We start from the raw sequence: 5,538 nt of genomic DNA, 5'->3' as shown, positions 1-5,538 counted from the left end.
AAGCTATGTTCAATGTTTTCTCAGGCAAATAATATTGCTAATGACTTCTTCAGTGAACGTACTGATTAAGCAAATAGCCACAGGGAAGTCTCAAAATGAATTCTGTGGTTCTGTGCATTTATGTATGTTGAGTCCAAAATGTCTTGAAAACATTGTCTTTTCTTATAATTATGCTATTTTAGGGGCATATTGTTCAAATATGCACTGTGTGTTCACAAACACGGGGATGTTCTTGCTTCAAGGAGTTGTGCTGAGAAAATGAAGAAAGCATTAATTTGAATGCTGGCAGATCCAGTTTGAGTCTTGTGGATCCAGGGGAGCAGTGAGCTCTGCCAAGGTCACAGGGGCAGAGACTTGGCTGGGGAAAATGATGTCTGCTTCTGTTATCCATAGATTTTCCTTGCCTGGAATACCCTTGGGGAACTTGTCGGCTACAAGCAAGCCTGCAGGACTGGGTACTTTGCTCACGCCTGTTATTTGTAACTCTGTGGGATCTTTAGTAACTCTTCAGAGTTGTTTCTAGCCTTCACCCATTAAGATTTTTTTAGTTTACATATATTTACAAGCATGAAGCACAACCTAAGTGCTAAGAAATTAAGTTGACATTATGTTTTAAAAAGTATTGATATTCTCAAGGGTATTTAGTAATCTCTAACAGGATTCTTGTTTCCTAATCTGTTACAAGCAGATGTTTCTGCCCTTTTGTGGTGGGGGAAGGTAGCCTAAATTCAGTAACATGGTAGCAGTAGGAAGCATTGTGGTAGGAGTTCATCTTCTTATGAGAGGTGAGCAAGGTTGCTATTACTCCTGTTGGCCTGGATAATTTGCTATAATGTGTTTTCTTACTTAGCTTTCCATAGCAGAAAAGCAATAACAGAACTTGGTACTTCTCAGTCTTGTTGTCCCTCTCACCTAACTAAATCTATTAAATTCTGACCTGTTAAAAATAGGAATTATGCAAAAGCAGGCAGCTTTTTTGATTTGTAGTTTTTCCGTGTTCTTCTCCGTTGCCTTTTTTCATTTGAGATCTTTCTTAGAGGCTTCCTTGCAAAATATTTCCCTTCACTGCTCCTCAACCAGGCAGTAATTAGTTTTCAACTCACAGTCCCGAGGGACTGCAGAGCCTGTTCTTGCCTGGTTTGAATGGGGTCCATAGCAGTGTCTTTCCTCTGCCCTACTAGGTCAGCAATCATTTAACAAATGGTCCCATTTCTTTACTTGCACTGAGTGGAAATTAGTGTGCTCTACCACTCTGGACAAGATACGATTGTCCAGATTGCATTTAAAAACACATAAGGATTTAAGTTCATTTTCCACATGAATGTTTATTTTTCAGAGTGGGTATTTACACAGTGGGATAATGGCTGCCACGGTGGGAACTAATATGAAATTACTTCAAATTAATATTGATTTGGTTTTTAAGCAGGCTTTTTTTATAAATGACTCTATAGAACGGGACTTGCAATGGATGAGGTCCCTGTGGCAAAGTTGAAGCAAGTGTGGTTGTCTTCACTGAATAAATACTGGAAACATGATTGTCTTCAGTCATGCTATGTAAGGGTAAGTTGTCTGTAGCAGAATGTAACAGTTCAAATTACCAAAACTGCAGAACTCAAGAAGTAACTCTAAAAAGGTGTTACTTGACAATGTGTTATCAAACAATTAGTGACGTGTAATTAATATGGGATCAGAACAGTACCTGGGGCTAGGTATGGCAAGTATTGTTTATCTGAACAATTTCCAAGGCTTGTAATAAATCTGTAATTTGTGTTCATTTTTGATGGCTGGCTTCCCCACAGTTATATCTGGGAGAAGGCCAGATCATGTTAACTCTGTGAGCTCGGGATGCTTCTTGTTGTTCCTGTGCGTTATTTGGAACAACGTTGTTCTGAATAACCCCATGTAAGGTAGTTTTTCTGGCGAACCCGTAAATCTGGATTCCTTGAAATAGTATTTCTAGTGGATATTATGATCTTGAAGCCAAGCTTGGAGGCACGGATTTCTGACAAAAGAATTTGTGTTTCCTTCAGTATTGAAACTGAGTTGTGGAAAGTGATTGGCCATCATTTACAGGTTAAGCCCCTCTGTTAATAGCATGGCTATGTTGGAAAGGAAATTCCTGGAGGGTTATCTCATGAGAAAACTAAGTGGGCTTCATTTTGTTTGTTTTGTTTGACTCCTTTGAATGATGTGGAGTAGATCAATGCTCCCCGAAAGGGGAGTATTTAGCTAAAGGAAATGGGAAAGGTCCACTGTTTATAAACAACATAGTGATGACTTGAACCGAGGATACTTCTATCAGAAGTGGATGTGATGCTGTAGGTGCAGCCGTGTAGAACGGCTGTGTATGTTTCCTAGTTGTGCTGTTGTAGTTGCGTTGGTGGTGATTAGAGGGTGGGTGTCCCCTGGAGCTCCTAGGGAAACAGCTGAGGTTTAGCTAGGGGATCTATCTGTAAAAGTACCTTGTCAGTATGTAGCTGAAAATATTGTTTGTCATACACGTCTTGCACCTACTGACCCTTCTGGTTCTATGTTTCTTACGTGGTGAGACTGAAAAATAAGTATTGGTTGACTGGAGCATGGAATATTGTCTTGTTGGGGGGCAGTTAGGAAGCTTCTCGACTGCATATCAGAATTCTGTTTATCAGAGTTTTGTTTACGCTATGGTCAGCAGCAGATCTTTGGTGTCTGAAAAGATGAGATATGCAGTGTTGCCTTCTGAAGTTAATAACCAAGGAACTGTATCACTTCAAAGTTCTGTCTGCCACCAGGTTCTTCTGATACAGCATCTTGGCTGAGCATTGCCTTTGCCATTTGGTATTTCGTAGACCTCTGTGAAGCAGAAAGGCTTTTCACTCCTTTCTTGCCTCTGCCTTCCCCAGCAGTGAGAATCTTAGCACAAAGCTGAGGTGTCTGGACTCTCCAGATGATTACTGTGAAACCTAGTGTTCTATGACTAAGGCTTACTCACAGAATTGTTTCATCAAGACTAACTGAATAGCTGTATTTGAAGATTGCGATTCTAAATCAAGATGATACAATCAGACCCAACCTCTGGAAGAACCATAATAGGAACTTAGGTATGTTGCCGAAGTTGCAGCTGTATTGGTTTTTGTATCTGTAATGCTAGCTCCTCTGCTTATTACTGCTTTCTGTAATAAAGCTGAAGGCAATTAATGGGGAGGAGAAAGAAAAGCATAACAAATTTAAATGTTAAACAAATAAAGAATAGTTTGAAGGACAAAGTTCTACAAAGTTCTAGATAGTAAGACTCCAGAGCAAACTGGAAGCACTTCAGAACCTACTCCAAGCACTTAAAATGAAAAGTGTGCAAAAGTTCAGATGAGAAATAATCCCTGACATTGGCCTCCTGAGACTACAGTTAAGTCCAAAAAGAGAGAATAAAATATACTGAAATGCATCTACTGCTTATCCTTTCTTGTACTGCGTTTGGAAATAATGGGGATAATCACACACACTGGTTTGGATGATCCTCCTCAATTGTAGTATTTATCTGAAAATATTCCCAGATAAATGGGAAAGAGCAGTATTTTTAGTATGGTGATGATTTATCAAGCTGCTTCCTCTTAAATTCCACTCTCTCTCTATTTTTTTTTTTTTAAAGTATTGTGAAGATAGCCACGAAAGCAAGTGTAACCCAAAGTCATTGGTTGTGTTGGTGTAAGTGGTAGTTAAGGTAGGACCTAGATGGAACACAGGTAAATGAAGGGATCACCTTTCTGAGAGTACTGTGTGCCCTGTTTCAGGGACAGGAGGCACTGATCTCAGTGTTCACATTGTGCACGGGCTGATAGTTTAAATTAGTTCAAAAGGTGGTAACAATTTCTTTGAAACTGTAGGAAAGACATATGCTGGCATGTGGAAACTCCTTTTGTCTTTCTCCCTGTGGCTGAAACATGAAGGGGGTGGTCAGATGTCCTTGCTTTCACGCTCTACCTTTCCCTTCCATGTGAGAGCACCACCTCAGCAGGCTCCCCCAAACCCTATCTGATAACAGCTGTGTTTGTAACCAAGTGTCAGGAATGTGGCTTTCCTTTGCCCTTATTTACTTGCTTCCTTGAATGTCTTTCCTGCCCTCCTGTTTCTGGAGAGGAGCTGAGGTGTGGGTGTATGTGTTAAGAAGAACTACAAATAGGAATAGAAAATGCGTGTGGGTCTCTGCTAAATCCCTTTTCCTTCTACTTCTTCTTACCAGGTTAATTCTGTGTGCTAGTCCAAGTTTCTCTGCTGTTATGCTGTTACCAGGAATTTGTTCTATATTCCAGGGTGTTTGGTTATGTTTGCCATCTGAGATGCAAGATGGAGTAATACGTGCCTTGTTCTGAATGAAATCTCGTAGTTCTTGTCTCGTAATCCTTGTCCGATAGCTGCCTGTCAGGAGGAATTTCGGGATGCAGGTTGATATAGACCAAAGTGTACATTTCTGTCTTTCAAAATGGAAGAAATCTCTTTGCCTTTGATGTTATGTAAGTTTGAAATGATTCATCTGAAATAAAGCGGTGCAAATGTGGAAGGTTTTCTTACTTGTTGCATTGTCTGCTATCTGTAAATGCCTCTTTATCTCGGGAAGAGTGAACAATGGTAAGAAGGCACTGCTGACAGTTGCTGAGGTCATTGTTCCTGCAGAATGGCCAGTGTTCTGGCTCCTGCCCTTTCCCTCCCAGCATTATGAGGATATCTTCTAAATGACTGGGTTACCGCTCATGTGAGCGCTATCTCTGGCTGTGCATCTAGCTCCATTCACATCAGGGTGGGATTTCTGTCCTGTGTCATACTGTCTGTACGTTTCAGTTTTAAATGGAAGCAGAAAGGAAATGTCTCTTTAACTTCAATGGGAAATTTTGCAGCATGCATTTTGCTAGGCTGAACTTCTAATTACTTTAATCCCCTCTTTCACGTATCAGTTATAGCTTAAATAGCTATTGACAATTAAAAAAAAATACTTTAAACAAAAGCAGGCAGTCAGGAAAGTCCTGTATGGGCTTTTTTTCCCCTTTTCTACAATCAAATTGGGAATTTTTGTGGTACTTCTTATATTTTTTCAGTGATGTTATTTCCTTCATTCTCCTCTGTACTTAAAGAGCATAAAGTCTGCTAGAGCTCCTAGAACTAGCAGAAGTATACTTGTTAGTATATGACAATTCAGTGGTGAAGCAAGCAGGCAGTAGTCATCTGTATAGCAAAAGGGCTCTATGGGATGGGGTGAAGTAAATAGCATGTGGCAAGTTGCAAATGCTGATACCTGTTGGGTGAGCTCTGTCATCAGGTTGGTGTGTGATGGGAGAGAAACACGTGGGTCAAGCAGCGAGTTGGAGCAGCTGGAATTTACTGTGGTTCTGCTGAGGCTTGTGAGGTAGGCAGGCTGATGGAATCCACTGTCCTGTTCCGCTGCCTCCCCACCCCCCATCCCCCTTTTGTTGCTGGAAGATCTTTGAGTAGAACCGCTGGCTGACTTGCTTCACTGGGAGTGAAATAGTGAAATGCTCAGCTTCTGAGCAGCTGGAAGTAAGGATTTCT

General features: G+C 40.8%; 1 long non-coding RNA gene across 2 annotated transcripts; it reads right to left on the bottom strand.

Moving 5' to 3' along the window:
* Positions 1 to 1,273: 1,273 nt before the first annotated feature.
* LOC109369600 lies at positions 1,274 to 5,525 on the bottom strand. 2 transcript variants are annotated; one of them, XR_002118840.2, is made up of 3 exons: positions 5,264 to 5,525; positions 4,214 to 4,392; positions 1,274 to 1,569 (listed from the first exon to the last, which is right to left on the bottom strand). It is a non-coding gene; the product is annotated as an uncharacterized LOC109369600 (long non-coding RNA). The 2 variants fall into 2 exon arrangements; XR_002118838.2 differs by lacking the exon at positions 1,274 to 1,569 and adding an exon at positions 2,247 to 2,832.
* Between the last annotated feature and the right edge of the window lie 13 nt (positions 5,526 to 5,538).

The sequence above is a fragment of the Meleagris gallopavo genome, chromosome 12 (assembly GCF_000146605.3).
Source record: "Meleagris gallopavo isolate NT-WF06-2002-E0010 breed Aviagen turkey brand Nicholas breeding stock chromosome 12, Turkey_5.1, whole genome shotgun sequence".
Lineage (NCBI taxonomy): Eukaryota > Metazoa > Chordata > Aves > Galliformes > Phasianidae > Meleagris > Meleagris gallopavo.
The sequence above is the reverse complement of the archived record's forward strand: the minus strand, read 5'-3'. Positions and strand labels throughout refer to the sequence as shown.